Source organism: Gossypium raimondii, chromosome 2 (genome assembly GCF_025698545.1).
Source record: "Gossypium raimondii isolate GPD5lz chromosome 2, ASM2569854v1, whole genome shotgun sequence".
Classification (NCBI taxonomy): domain Eukaryota; kingdom Viridiplantae; phylum Streptophyta; class Magnoliopsida; order Malvales; family Malvaceae; genus Gossypium; species Gossypium raimondii.
In genome coordinates this window covers 37,155,143-37,172,048 of record NC_068566.1, presented here as the reverse complement: position 1 = coordinate 37,172,048, position 16,906 = coordinate 37,155,143, and positions in this window count along the sequence as shown.

Sequence of the window (16,906 nt, the reverse complement as noted above, 5' to 3'; positions counted from 1 at the left end):
TTTTATTGAGAGATAATTTAAGGTTTTATAAGTAAATATGAATATAAATTTTTTATTAATTTAAAAAAATTTAAAATACCCTCAAAATAATACAATTTATTTTAAATTTTAAAAAATTATTTTTATAATTTTACTATTATAGCTTAAATAAGAAATATGGATTGTATTATCATAAGGTATATTCTTTCAGCCTCTTCCCTCAGCTTTGAGAATGTGGGCCACCGCAGCTAACTCTTGCCGCCAAATTACGGATTAGTTTGAGTGGGGTTGACATCGAGTTGTTGGTTCCAGGTTCCCCCACCAGCTTTCCTCCTCAAACTCACCACACCAATTAGTGGTTTGGTTCGAGAGATGGCGTTTGAGTTGTTAAAAATTGCTTTTAAATCTGATGATAAACGATCAAAAAATCGTAAATTACACATTTAATTACTCGAGTTCATTTATGTTTCTATTTTGTTCATTATTTAAAAAATTTGTTATTTTAGTTACTCTTATTAGATAAGTTATCAATTTTAGTCACTCTCATCAATTAAGTTGTTAGTTTTAGTCACTCTACTATTAAAATGGGTTTGATCACCAAATGAAATACTGACATAGTCTAGTATAGTCTGGTATAACAACAAAATTAACTCTTAATGTTTACCCATTTTATTAATTTAATCTTGATTTTGAAAAATACAACAAATTTAACCCTTAATATTTGCACATTATACCAATTTAGTTATGGTTCTAAAATTAAGAAAATCTAAATTAAAATTCAAAAATACATATAAATTAAAAATTATTAAAATTTATAAAACTATATAAAATACTCAAAAATTTATAATAAAAAAAATAGGCATTAACCCCCTAAGAGCACCATGAAAGGTTCTCTCTTTCTTTTAATTGTATGAATTTTTCGTCTTTATTTTTTACTTGTGGTTTTGCAAATTATGTCTGATGAGCAGAGATGCAAAGGTATTGTAAGAGAAGTTGACAAAGAAAATGGCACAAGCGATGGCTAGAGGGAAGCATCAAAGCAAAAAGGTGAGAAGAAATAACAATAGAAAGATGGTGGGGGATGAGATGATTTTAGATTGTAGGTGATTTGCAATGGAATTTAATTTCCTCTTTAGCAATATTATTTAATTAATTACCTTCAAACTCTAAAAATTCACAACTCCTCTTTGTTATTATTTTGATCCAAATTGACAATCAAAGCTTAATCCATTTTTACATAGAAAAATTGAAGTCAAACTTATATGCACAGAAAATATTTGAGAGAACAAGGAAGAAACATTGGCGTTGATTGAGAAAGGTGAGAAGGAAATGTGTGGACTTTGAGGGAAGGAAGGAGATAAAATATATTAAATTTAATCATTTTTAAATATATTTCTTTTATAATTTTTGAGTATTTTATATATTTTATAATTTTAATAATTTTTGGATATATATATATTTAATTTTAATTTATGTTTTTCTTAAATTTTAGAATAATGACCTACTTGGTATAATATGTAAATATTAAGGGTTAATTTTTTTTCAAAATTGAGATTAAATTAATAAAATAAATGAACACTGAGAGATGGTTTTGTTATTATACCATGCTACATTAACATTCTATTTGGCGATGAAACCTATTTTAATGATAGAGTGATTAAATTGACAACTTATCTAACAAGAATGACTAAAATAACAAAATTTTAAAATAGATGACCAAAATAAAAATACGGGTAAATTCAGGTGACTAAATAAGTAGTTTACCCATAAAGAAAATATGGCAAAAGAAATGAAGAGAAGAAGCTGTGAGATGAGTTGAAGAACTTATTGCAACAAGGAGGGCTGTGGTCCTAAGGACTGGAAGATCATGAAAGCTGTTGAACCAAGCTTAATGGGAATACTCACTCCTTTTAATATTTATTTGGGTAGGTTTGGAAAGTTATATAATAATTTATATGTTTCAACTTATTACATTTAATGTTTAATTATGTTCAAAAAAATTATTAGTATTTATTCACAAGTTCTTCATATTTTTTTTCTGTTTAATTTAATGATAATGTGTCATGTTATTATTCATTGATTATACATAAGACTTATAAATCAACTGTGCATCAAATATTATTCTATATTATAAATGATTTATATTAAACAGTATATGTTATTAATTATTTATATGTTTAATGTTAGAGAGGAATAATCCAAAAATGTAGAATGCTAGAATAATTAAATAAAATTGCATATGATGGTTATTTTTCATTGTCTGATACTCTTTTAAACCTGGGCAACTCCATCCCTACTCCCATTTATAAAAAAATATTGTCAAATACTTTACTAGACTAACATATTATATAATATGGTTTAATTTCAAGTTTTGTTACTTGCTAAGAGAATTTTTTCCTTAAGTATTATTGATAATTTTATAATTATTAATATTTTTTAGAATTTAAAATTACGTAATTGTGTAATTACAATTTATATGACCAATACAAGAGGGAGCAATTATTATCCTAGTAATTATACTTTCTTCCAAATACTTTATGGTATCCAAACGCACCATTATAATTTGGGTTGAGTTATGAGCACACTAATTTCATTTTTAGTCCATTTTCCACATTATCAATTTTTTTAATTTTTAAAGTTAGCATGCATGCAATCCATACAAATAATTGTATTAATTTAATGTACAATAATTAATTTATTATTGGAATGAAAGTACAATAAATACGAAATGTGGCATGTACAGAAGTGACACATATCCAACCGAAAAGGTTACCATTAATACTATGTACTTATAAGCTAATGACATGTTCATGGTTTTATATCTTTATCAAGGATAAAGGTGGGGGAATTATTAGGTTGAATGATTGCATGGTTTCACAAGAAATTGTGATGAATAAAACTAATGGATAAGAAGATTAAGCAGCAAAGGGAGAATATAATGTTGACAGCTGAAGAGGGGATAATGTTGGAGGGTATGAACAATTAATTATCATTCTTGGGGACATTTTAATTTGGCCTTCTCCGTATAAATGGAACTTCGAAGAAAGTACGTAGAAATTTCCTCCAAATCAGGGTGGGGTGCGCTTTGGACTTTTGCATTGATTGATTCATTTCAACATGCCTCTCGATGCTTCTTTGGTCACAGTTGGAGGAAAAGGACCTATTCCATCACAAATCTGTCTTTTTAGGGTGTTTTGGTACATTAACAGCAGAGCAAAGTCTAACAACATATAGATGACATGCTATTAAGAAATATTTAGCGCGTTCTTTGTTCTATTAATGTATTTTGGTATCATTCTGTTATGCTAAAACACTTCAGTGTCATTCTATTATGATATTGCACTTCGATGTCATTCTGTTTAGTTATTGCACTTTGGTGCATCTCTGTTCTATTCAGTCTAAATTGAGAATCTATTTGATAATAAAAGACAAAATAAAGATATGATCAATATGACATGCTTATGTGCTAAATGAAAGAAAATGACAGTGAATTGAATTATATTGAATGAGTTATAATACGAAAGTTCTAATTTTATTATGTACTAAAATTATTTAATATAACTTTAATGTACATTATGTACTTTTATTTAATGTAAAGGTAAATTTAACTCTCATTGTACTTATTTTTCAACGTGTAGGTAAAAACTTAAAGTGAAGTTTTGTCGAGGATTAATCACTTCACATCACATCACATCACATCACATCTCAAGGACTTGGAAAAGAGCATAAAATCTTCAAATTTTTTATTTAAGTTAATGGCATGTACATAGGTGAAACAATGTTGCAAGTAAGTGGGTGTTTAGTTTTACTTATACTTGTGTTATATGGCGTTTTGACTAGGTAAATATAATATATTACATGGTTTATGAGTTTTGGTTAATGTTTGGACTGATTGGGGACAATTTGGTATGATTTAAAAGTGTTTTAAAGCAGATTTTTCAAGTCTAGACAAGTCTTGAGACATGAAAAATGTGCTTTGAGACACAAAAACTTCAAAGCTAAAAATCTATAGTAACATAGTCATGTCTCAAAATGTATATATTATGTTTTAATTTTGTAATACATTATTAATGAAATATTGTATATGTATAATAATAATTTAATTAATACATACAATTAATCTATGTATTACATGGGTAAGAAAACTAAATATATATATATATATATATATATATATTGATGTATTTCAAAGCCAAGACTTGGCAACAAAAGTGAAGGATCTAGCAGTTTTTATATGATATATTAAGTAGTTGATTGAGTTGGTATCACCCATTAATTAGGTCCCAACTCGGTTATGAAATTATCAAATACTCAATCATTTTATAAAAGAATAAATATATTATGAACTTATTTTTAATCTTTTATATAAAATCTAGAAAATATTGATATTTTAACATTATTATTTTAACTAAAACTTCATTTAATTTTTTATAAATGTTGTTAGTGGGTGGGTAAGATTGATGATGTAGGAGGGTTTGGAAAAGGCGGACTATATTCCAATATTGGAGTATGATTAGATGTGCACGTAGATTTTAAAACAAGAAATTGTTTAAGAGTGACAAAGTCTACCATAAAAGTAGGTTAGGTGCATGGGTGCCACCTCACCTTCAAACCATACAATATGATTCGATCGATAAGTGGTTGACTCTAAAGATAAGGTATTTTATATTTTTAAAAATAATGTAAGTTTAAATTTTAAAAATAATATTATTAAAAGAAATGATTACAAATCACGAAAGTGAATCGTAAAATAAATATGGTGAGTGTAAAGTGGAGCACTTAATTAGCATGTGTAATGAGTGGAGTGGAGGGACTAAAACTTAATATTGTGTAAGGCGAGGGCTAAATGCCAGCCTCAGATTAAAAATGACATATAAAGAGATAGGCATGGGCTTTGAGATTTTTATTTATTTTTCCATGGGCTAAGCTTAGTGACTTCTTTTCAATCTTCACATTTAGCAATGAAGTATAAAAGCATACCACTTCCTCTTTTTTTTTTTAATTTGATAAGCGGATTAAAAGTTTGATAAATATATTATGAGATGTAGTAAAAAAATAAAAAAATAATTGTATAAATAAATGTCATTCTTTCAACTCGTTTATTCAGTTTTATTAGAATAGAGTAGAATTTTGGTTCAATTAGTTTGATTTAGGCAAAATTCGGTTTATTGGGTTGTTAATATATAAGAATTGAACCGGTTGAGTGCATGTGTAGATTCACTTGCTAGATTCGAAATAAATAAAATCTAGGCAATGCACTTTTCATAGGACAAATATATGTCTTTTGTAACTAAAACCCCTAATCAATTTGTGATTAGAAATGTCAATAATCAGATTTGGACCCTACAAAATCCCTAGAACAAAGACTCTTAGAAATGTTAATAATTAAGGAAGAAGAGAAGAATCACTCCACTCCCAAATAAACTTGCTTCACATTTCAAATTTACTCAAATATCTCTAATTTGATTGGCCAATTCTTCTTGCATAATAAATTTTAAAAGAAATATAAACTCCTAAAAATAATATAAAATTTGACACTAACAATTTAATAAAAAATAAGAAATTTAAAATTCCTCGATTTTATAAGTCTTATGTTACCGAAACTCTAATTAAATGAATAAATAAAGTTCTAAGTAACATAAAACTCTAAAACATACTCAAATCTCATCAAAAAATGGGTAGTTGATGTTTCAAACCCTCCTAGGTTAATATCACTGAGTGAAATTAGTAAATTCAATTACAACTGATGAAGAAACTAATATAGAAGACTTACAAAAGTAGCTCTCACTAAAAATTTCAATAGGGCCTTCAAAAAGCTATCTAAGAATAATAAAGGAAATGAAGATGGTCAAAGCTTCAACAAATGCAAAGGGAAATTTCAAAGAATCCAATGTCATGAATGTTGAAACTATGACTGGACAAGGAAGAAATCTTTTAGTGTGACTAGAGTGATGAAGATGAAGAGGATGAGAACCTAAGTAATTATGTTGCTTTTACTTTTAAATTGGTGAAAAAAGTTTCAACTGATTTTGACAATTGTAGTGATATGATGCAAAATTTATAGACAACCATGCTTGACAAATGGGATAAAGTAATGCATGCACTAATGGGTTGAAACTTATTCAATTAAGTGCACCAAAGTTGATGTTTTTCAAGTATCTTGAATGGGGTTTAGGAATTTCTAAGTTGAGATATCTTTATAGAGACTGAAGAGCTAGCTCTTAATTTCAAAATCCACTTTGAATCATCTTCTTTCGCATTGGGAAGCTCAAGTTATTAGCGGTTTACTGAAGATTGTACAGCCATAAAATTCTAAACATGATTATTACTGGAATTATGAGTTTGGGAATTTAGGTAAGCTTTTAAATCATATTAGGTCCAATTTGTAATGTTTAATTTTGGTTACTTATAAGCCCAATTATGTATTTATCATGTCAAATATTTATCTATTATGATTTTTTTTTAAACTAACCACTGGATTTATTAGATGAGTTAAAGAAATAAACATAATAAAGTCCTAACTACACAATAACCAAAAAAGAAAATAAAAATCCAGCTAAAATAAAACCATCTGCTTTGAAAACCACTAAAATCGATGGTATTCTAGGGGCCCAAAATTAACCCTTAATTACCCAGCTGGTTTGACCAAGCCTCTTCTCTTCGGGCCAGTTCTTCATTGCTTTTGAAAAGTGTTTTTGAAAAGTGTTGTGGAAAAGTGTTTTTGAGAAGTGCTTTTGAAAAATTTGAATGTTTGGTATTGCTGTCAAAAAGTACTTTTGAAGAATAAAATGTCCATTTTAGACATGATATGATATAGTAACAAATATGTATTTAAATAATGTTCAAATTAGTTAATATTATGATATTTTAGCAAAAATATAAAAAAATAATTTATTTTAACTTATTGTTAATATTTTAATATATAATATTAATTTTAAATATTTCTAAGTAATTAATATTAATTATTTACTAAATTTAAATATAAAAATTAAATATTTGTAATTAGATATTGACACAACTGTATTATTATAAAATTATTTTTATTTTTAATTAATGTTTTTAACACATTTGTATTATTTTATTTTAAAATGTATTTGAATATATAACTCATATTATATATTAATATAACATAGAAAATATAAACCTAACAAATTAAAATATTACATATATTTGGATTAAAGTTTTAAAAGGGATAATATTTATATACCAAATACAAAACATTAACCAACCGAAAATTGATTGAAATTCTTTCTTCTTGGACAAAGGATGATCTTCATGGCAAAATATTATTGTGTGAGGTTGCATGCTTTATTTGGAGTACAATGATCTGCACGGTTGGTCTTAGCTAGGATACTTGTTAAATGATATGTTCACAGACTTCCAATTCAGCTTTTTCCTTACATCACTCCTCACATAAGTAGTTTTGGTTGCATTCAACTCTAACAAGGCGGACATTAGGAGCTTTTGCCACTCGGAACTGTGTGTACTTTGAAGCAATCAGAGATTCAAAATCATTTATCTTTTCTCGCCCTACTCAAAAGAGGTCAAGTGAAAGTACTCAAATATTGGACAAAAGAATCACTCAGTATCGGGAGTAAAGTTCGATGAGGAAAACTCAATATTGGGGACGCCATGCATCGACACATAATAACATATATTTATACTATAAGGCTACAATTTAAACACAATAAACAGATCTGCCATGCCAAAGGAGCACATCCACAAGGCGATAAGTGTAGACCACATAAAATAACATAATAGATAGGATACCAAACTCAAGATTCACAAAAAGCCTAAGCTAACTCGGGTCTTCACTATTCAAAATATCTAACACTAGGCAAAACCTGTTTACCAAAACTTAAAAAGCAGTCTAAGCCACAACAGAGGCTTAGAAGCGAGAGAGCTTAGACCTCCTCTTTGCTAAACTCTCACAACCGCTCCCTCTGCTCCTTCAACCTCATGGCAAGCAATTTACGGTACTCACCGCCTCACCTTGGCCTTTGTAATTCTTTTCTTCTTCTCTGCAATTCTAGTTAGCTTCCTCCGAGTGTCAATGGAGTTGCCAACCTCTGGATTTTTGAGCTTTCTTGATCTTCTTGCCTCGCAAAACCGGAAAAGTTATCGCAAGTAATAGTTACAATCAAGAAATCATCATTTTCACCAAGCCTGTATGATTCTAGCTGAAACCCAAAATCCAATATCCTACTTCCAGCATACACCACGCATGAGTAAATGGTAAAGCAAAACATGTTTCCAGGAATGGAAGTAAACAGATTGTTACAGTGTACAAGCTGTAGTGTTTGCAGAAGCCAATCATGAAAATATTGGTCAACAGATTGTTGTAGCACATCAAAATCTTGTTGTAAAAGATTGTTGATATTAGCTAGAAGTAAACTTTGGCCTCTAGCCTTAACAAGTAATGTGATAAGAGAAGTTTCCAACCTAAGTTAAGTGTTAAAAAAATCATATAAAATGAAAAAGAAAATGGGGGAAGCAAATGTTTTAGTCGTTCACATCTGAGCCTAAGAATCAAAAGAAGTTTATAAGAAGAAACTCATTAACAGACATTACAAATAATAGGCTAAAAACAAACAGATCTGATAATATGGATCAAACCATCTAGCCAATGGCACTGATTGGTCAAGAAATTTACATTAGACGTTTCTAACTTATGAACTTTGAACAATGGATGAGGACTAGCATTTGCAACTCCATGACACCATGATATTTTACCATTAAAATGGGGTTTAAAATTTTAATCAATATCTTGTGAAGTGCATTAATTCAATTATGTTAACTATTGTATCAAATATCTACTACATGAATGAACTAATCCATCCAGTACTAACAAATTGAAGAACAAAACAAACATTTTCAAGCCCAGTCCAAATACAAGAAGAAATGATCACTTCGGATCTTATCAACAAACAGAATGAGAGCAAAATAAGACAAGGAGAGAAAGGAATATTGAAACAAGAAAGCAAGAAAGGAAGATTAAAACAAGAAAAGAAACCATAGTTGAAATCATTTGTCTCAAGAAATACCAGCTTAAATCAACAGCTTCAAACCCTTAATAAGATCATAGATGAGCAGAGGAAATTAAGAAGCTGCTACCCTCCGCATTATATGCCTGTTTAGGACATATTAAACACATGCACTAACTGATTGGTGAGGATCTAGCAATCGCTAAAGCAAAGCAGAGCAAAGCAACAGAGACACAAAGCAGAGCAAATTAGTAAAGCAAAAGAGGCATAACAGAAAAAAGGAACACTAATTCTGAAAGAATTACAACACAAGTTCGAACATGACAACGCAAGTTCAGCAACAGAAAGTTATCAGGAAGGAACCATGATTCGTTATATCATTATTTAAAGAAACAATCATCCTTTACCATTACAACTAGAGAATCATATGTCTTCTCCAGAATGCGAACTTTGAATGGGAAATGGGGGGAAGAGAGCCTAGAAGCGCAATCAATAACAGTTTAAATCTACACTCCAATCCAGAACCTAAACTAGATGGCATCAGTTTCTCAAGAGACATCTCATAATGATGCTGCAAAAAAAAACACTAATAATAATAAAGAACAAAGATGCAATAAAGGTTAAGCAATTTATCAGGCTAGAAATCTTGGTGAGGGAATTCAAGAGACTAAGCTAATGAAGACTTATTTTTCCATCAGAGAAGAAAAATGTAATATGTGTGATTCTACCACATATTATCCCAGAAAAAGAATACTTCCTCTTCAATTGATTTTCAGATAATACTAAAATACGGAGCCAAAACACCACAAAATTGCAATAAAAACAAAACCCACTAGCTACCTGTTATTTGAAATAGAATTGATGTGATAATCATGAGCATGGCCGTATACTCGTCGACATCTAGCCACTAGGTTGGTCTCCTGACTTGTTACCTAGATATAGTGAAGATTAAAAGTTGGTACAGAGTGATCAAGAAGCATTTAGACAACAAAAGAAATGTTCATGATTACTCAAAAACAAAATCCTAACACTCTCCTCCTGCCAGAGAAAGAGAGAGGATGGTCTCCTGAATGTGGGTTTTGAATGGAAGAAGAAAATCCTCCAAAGAGAAGCACCGGTGGCGGAGAAGAGGAGAAAATATACAGAAGAAATAATGATAAAAATCAATCCCATAATAAAGACAAACAAAAATATACAGAGAAGAAAAAGATAAACTCACCGGTAGTGGAGAAGAGGAACAAAGAACCAGAGACTTCTTCAGTGGAGAAGAGGAACAAAGAACCAGCAATGAAAAGAGATGGAAGCAAAGTGCATTTTGGATGAAAACAAAGAATCAACGTTGTTTGTGTGTTGTGTGGCTAAAAAAGTAAAAGACCAGCCCAAAAGCACTTCTTGGCTGAAAAAGCTTAAAAAATCTCCTTTTTCATCTACCCAAAAGCACTTCAAAAATGATAGAAATTTGCAAGAGATGAAGTTCGTTCTTTATTGCTTTTCAGAGAAAAGTGCTTTTACATGTAAAAGCCCATCTCAGATGCAATAAAGAACGAAGCCTTCATCTCTATCATTTCCATTTTAGCTTCTCAAAGAATACACTGTTGTTTTCCCCAAGGTACCTTTTGTGCCCCATCTTTGCCCTAATGCTTCATCGGCTGATTAAGATTCTCTCCTCCATTTTCCTCCTTGCAAACAGGGACACTTCTCCTACCAGACAGATTTGCTTTTTCCTCTTCATACCCTCCGTTGCTAGCATGTGAGCCAACCCATTTCTTCCTCTTGCAGTGTATGAGAAACGATAGGTATGGAAAACTTCATTCAATTTTCTAATATCTTAGATGTAAGCACTAATCACTGATTCATCTCTCATGTTTATATTTGTCTTTTATTATTATTACAAGAGCATTTCCCTTAATCTCAACCCTTTGAAATCCTGAATCTACTCCTACTTGTGTCACTTAGAGACATGCAACCACTTCTACCTCAAACACCGATGAAATACATTTGTTGATTATTGTTTTCAAGCCTAACACCGTCCTATCAGGCCTCCTCACTACCAATCCTGTACACGACTCGTTTGTGCTCCTTTGAAAAGCTCCATCAAATTTTATTCTGATCAGATCTGACACCGATGGTCACTATCCTTCTAGTACAGGAATTCTAACAGATAAGCGTTGTTTGACCTCTCCCCATTCTTTTGTATATTTTTTTCACTATTTCTACTATTTCTTGAGCCAGTTGATTATGTCTTTCATGTAGGACCCGATTCTTAGATGTCCAGATTGCCCAAATAATCTCGATTATTAAGCTCTTCTACCCACATGTTCCATTATCTAATAGGTATGTCATTCATTCCCTATATTCGACTACTGAAAGATTTTGCGGCCACCAAATTCCTAACTTACCCCATTCTTCCTTTGCAGTTACACAATCCCAAAACACATGTTCAAGAGTTTCGCAACCATTCTAACATATGGGGCATGTCGTTTCATTCCCTAGTCTCCTGAAGGCTAGGTTGTTGAGAGTCGGGATAAAATTATTAAACCCATTCCAATTTGTAATTTTAACTTTGCTAGGTGCTTCTGTATGCCATAATTTCTTGTAATAATTTCTGTAAAGATATGGCTCATTGTTTGTATTGGTGTCTTGTATTGCCTTCTTGTACCCACTTCTCATTGTATTTTCCCCTGTCGCTTCTCTTTTCTATACAAATTTGTCTTCTTGTGGGTTTTTTGAGAGAGGAATACATAGAATGCATTCTACATCTTCAATCGCAAAAACATTGGTAATCAAATCCTCCCTCCATTATTTGGTTTCTTGAATAATCAAATCTGACACTCTAGTTATCGAACTATTTGTAACCCGATTTTGAACTTTATAATCTACAGATTCAGGGATCCATGCATCATCCCTCACAGATATATTCCATTATTCTACCCCGTTCCAACCATCTAGCATATCCTGAATTTAAGGAAGCCCTTTGTGGCCCAAATACTCCTTCAGGTATAAGAATGATTATTCCTTCTAAGAACGTAGATAACGAGTAGTATTTCACCTTTAAAGTCAAACTACACAAATGAATCGCTCGCTTATCTTTGTGCTTCTACCACAAGAATTTACTAATAATTACTTCTAATTCGCAATAAACAGAATTGGGTAATAGAAAACATAACATCAAAGAAGTTGGTTTAACCTGTAAAATACTCTTTATAAACACTTTTTTACCTCCCTAGGAGAGAGGCTAGATACACCAATTACTCACTCGATTGCATAATCTATCTTTCAACCCCTAAAACGTTGCTTTCTTTTGTCGTCCCACCATACTAGGTAATCTAAGATACCTTCCAGTGTTCCTTTTGTGTCAAACCCTTATAGATTAGGAGATATCGTTTCTTGTTTGTTCCTGAACATTTGTACTAAAATAAATGAATTTTCAAAATTAATGCACTGTCTAAAGCCATTTTCATATTTTTGCAAAATCTCATTCATTATCTGTGCCCCTACTTTCCTCTCCAAATAAAATGCAATTGTCCACAAATAAAAAATGCGTGATCGCGGGGTGTAATGTCCCAAAGAATTTGAATTGTTATTTGTTAAAAACTAACACAATTAAGTGTCTATCTCAGTGGTTAGTAGTTAGTGTGTGTTTGGGGTTTGGTCTTCGGGTCTTGTTGTGAGCAATTGAATTTATTTTTGTTACTCTTTAATGTGATGTTTGTTAATAGTGTTGGATTAGGTTTAAAATTCTAGAAAAGATGGTAAGTGGATAGAAGTGGGTTGTTAGAAGTTATTTTTGGGTTGGGGATTAAGGTGGCTTAATTATAAGGAAGTGGATCTTATTTTATTTTATTTTTTTCAAACTGTTAATTTGGTCTCCAAAGAACGATACCCCTGTTCACAATTGTTTCTTTATTTTCTATTTTTCACGCTGCCTTCCTTTTTCCCCTTATTTCCTTTCTTTTTTTTATTCTATCCATCATTCGTATGAGCACTGTGTGGTGTCACTAGATTTGAGCGTAAGTATTTTGGGTGTTATCTTTGTAATTTTCTGTGGTAAGAGCTTTAGTTTTAATACTCGATTTTCGTTTGAGAGTGATGCAAAATATGTTGAATGATGATTATGATTTATTTCTTCTGTTAGGAGAGGTGCATGGTACATTCGACTAATCCCTAGTGAATTAAACGTACGTGGGTTGCTATCTTCGTGAGGGTAAGAATTCAATTTGAGGCATGGGTCAAATTTTTTCATTAAAATGTGGTTGTTGTTAATGTTGATTCGTATTTTGAGTGTGAGAAATCATATTAATTAAGCTTCTTATTGACGTATATAGATTTTGGGTTGCTCGTGTTGGAATCAGTGTCGAGAAATACCAGGTGTGTAACGAGAAACTCGAAAATTGGTGAACGAAGAAAGCTAAAATTGGGGCATGTTGACGCCACACGGTCGTGTACTTGGCAGTGTACGACACATGACTGTATGATAGGCCATGTGCGAGGCCGTGTGAGCCACACGGTCTATGCTATTTTGGGCCGTGTGGGCCCAAATTTTAGAAATTTTTCCTAATGTCATACATGTCGTCCCAATTGACTATGGGCCTTTCGTGGGGACGGTATGTGTTTATATAAACTTTAAAGCATGAAATCTGCTAATTTGTTAGTATGAAATTTGACATAAATAACGTCTAAATGCATGTAATGTGATGCGATATGTATGATCTGTTATGCATAAGCATGTTCAATATCTGTTATACGAGCATGCATGACATGTAAATTCTGGTATCTATTATTTCTATTATTTCTGGTATTCTATTTATATCTGGCTATGGGGCGGATTATGTATTATGTGGAGGAAGTGTTCTGTGTGAGGCGTTAACTCGCCATTATACTGGCAGCATTGCTGCGATTATTCTGAAAAGTGTCGTAAGGCCACTAAGTGGTGTGTAGGGTTAGGTGGGTGTTTTATACCCTACATGGTACGCTGGAATGATCAGAGCTGGTGTGTAGAGGATGGGGGATCAGATTATATTTATCTGTATCTGTACTACTTTGACATGATTCTGATTCTGTATAAGAAATATGACTGTATCTGTTCTATCGGGTGATTAAATTTGAATTTTTGTTTCTTATGAGTTACACACTGAGTTATAAAAAAAAACTCACTGTTTGTTTGTCTGATAATTTTAGGTAGGCTTCAAACCTATGCGAATCAGTGCGACGAGAGCTCGGTTATGTCCACGCTTCCGTAAACTCTATTTTGCTTAAATTTGTCTTATTTAAAATTCTGATTTGAGAGTTTTGTAATTTTTGAACTCTCGAGACATTTGAAATTATTTTTGCTTTGGATTTTAAATTTTGGATTTTTGGCTCGACACTCGATGAAACGATTTTACTAAAACAACTGTTTTCGAGAGAGCAAACTTGATTTTCTAAAATAAAACATTTTAAAAATTTCCGTTACAAAATACACGATTTATTTTAAAGATGTAAGCGAGCAATGATTTCAATTAAATAAGTTTTCAAATGAAGCAGGTTCATTTAAATAATAAAGATATACGATGTTTTTCAAAATCAAACATCGGGTTTATAACTATTTTCTGTAACATTTCCAGATTTGGGCATAACTTCTAGGCTGGGTTTGGGGTGTTACACGGGGCTTCGCCTATAAACTTTTGCTCCCTTCGTTTGCCCTATCCTTTGCAAGTCTTAGTAAAGCGGACAAACCCTCACTACATATTAAGAATAGATATGGGCTTAGTGGATCTCCCTGCCTGAGCCCTTTTCTCGATTTGAAAACCTCTCCTACCTCTCTATTAATTTCCACTGTATATGACACACTGTTAATACACTTCATTATAATAGAGATCCATAATCTGCAAAACTTATTCTCGACATCTTCTTTCTGAAGAACTCTTATTCAACTCTATTATAAGTTTTACTCATATCTAACTTTAGAGAAAAACTATTTATTCTCCCTGTTCTCTTATTCTTAAATGAATACAAAACTTCATAATCAAGTAAAATGTTATTTGTAATCATCCTTCTAGGAACAAAAGCACTCTGTGCTTCGTCAATACAAACATCAAAGACCTTCTGAAATCGATTAGCTATTATTTTCGATATTATTTTATAAATCACATTACATAAGCTAATAGGTCGAAAATGTGCAAGACTATTCGAATACGCGATCTTTAGTATAAGTACAATATGAGTATCATTGAATGGTTCCACAAAAGTACATTCATTGAGAATGCTAAGGCAATGATCACCTACCTCTCAACTAATACTATGCCAAAATTTTTGGAAGAACAATGCCGGAAAACCATCAGCATCGAATGCCTTCATTGGGGTCATATCTTTCAAGGCCGCACAAACTTCGTCAATCTTATACTTGGCCATGACAGTCCTATTCATATTGTCCATAATGCGTCTTTACACCCTTGACAAAATATGATTTGTATTTCCCATACCTTGTGACTTGAATAGCTTGAAAAAATAATCCTTCACAATGTCTGTCATTCTTGATCTATCTGACACAATCTAACCATTCTCTCCCTATAATCCTTTAACCTGATTCATTCTCTTCCTTTGAGTTCTCGGTCTGTGGAAGAAAGTCGTATTGCGGTCACCATTTTTCAACCAATTCACCCTTACCTCGTGCTCCCAATATAGTTCCTTATTGTCAATCTCTATATTTAAATTAAGCTTTGCTCCAATTAATGCATCTAAAGCCTTCTCATCCCTTTCCATACTATTTAGTTGGTCTAGTTTCCTATACTACTCTTTTATTACCCCATTTTGACTCTTTTTTATAGATGTTGGCCATCTTTGCAACCTTTTCATCATGAATTAGAGCCAAATTTGAATCTCACCTTTGCTTAGAGACCATAACCTTTTCATTTTCGCTTCACATGAGTCCTCCAATGTCCACCACGCCTTAAATCTATACATGTAATTTTTCATACTCCTTTCATCATTTTTTAAGTTTAATAATAACGGGCAATTATTAGAAATCAAGTGAGATAAGTAAAAAATGAGGGAATGTTAACCACCATGCTGAGTTTGTAACCCCTCGATCTAACTTTCTCTTATATTATTATGCTCTAATTTTCATCTCTCCTATGTAAACCAAGATTCTGTGTACCCTAAATCTTCTAACTTGCATGCCGATAAAACTTGTCTAAAAGCTTCAATTCTCCCTTCCTCCATCATTATCCCTTCTATTTTCTCAAAATAGTACAGAAGTTCATTAAAATATCCATAAACCACTTACGGTAGAGTTTGATCTTACCCTAACCATTTTAGAAGATTCCATGTCTCCTCCTTATACCATAAATCAAAGGATCCATAAAAACTCGTAAATCTTCATCTCAAGCTCTTCTCTTCTATGATTTCTACATCAATATGATTCTTTGAGAAATTCTTCAAATTAACCATTTTTCCCGAGATCCATCTTATACTAAGTCCATGTCTTGTTCCTTTAGCTGAAACATCAATACCATGATGAAACCCACTCCTTCTCCTTACTCTCTCCGTACGATTCTAATCCAACTTTGTCTCCATAAAAAAGACTATTTGGGAATGATATGATTTCAGCACATGCTGAAGTCTTCTCTATGCCCACGAACTCCCCAATCTATGGGCATTCCAGCTTAAGATTTTCATTACGTCCGATCAGTCTGCCCACTAGCGGCTGTTGATATCTTATGATAATTACTACTATCCTGCTACTCATTGCTACCAATTGTTTCGGCCAAATCAACCTCATTTAAGATATGTTGTCCATCTCTTGGCCTTTTCTTCCCTTCACATTCTTCCGTAAGGTTATCTTTCGCATCATGTTCTATCAAATCCCTCCTAGATCTGACTATCACCTTTGATTATGGATAATCCATACTACTGTTAGTTTCTTCCAATTTGAAGCCCAAGATACCCTGTGAACTTTACATGAA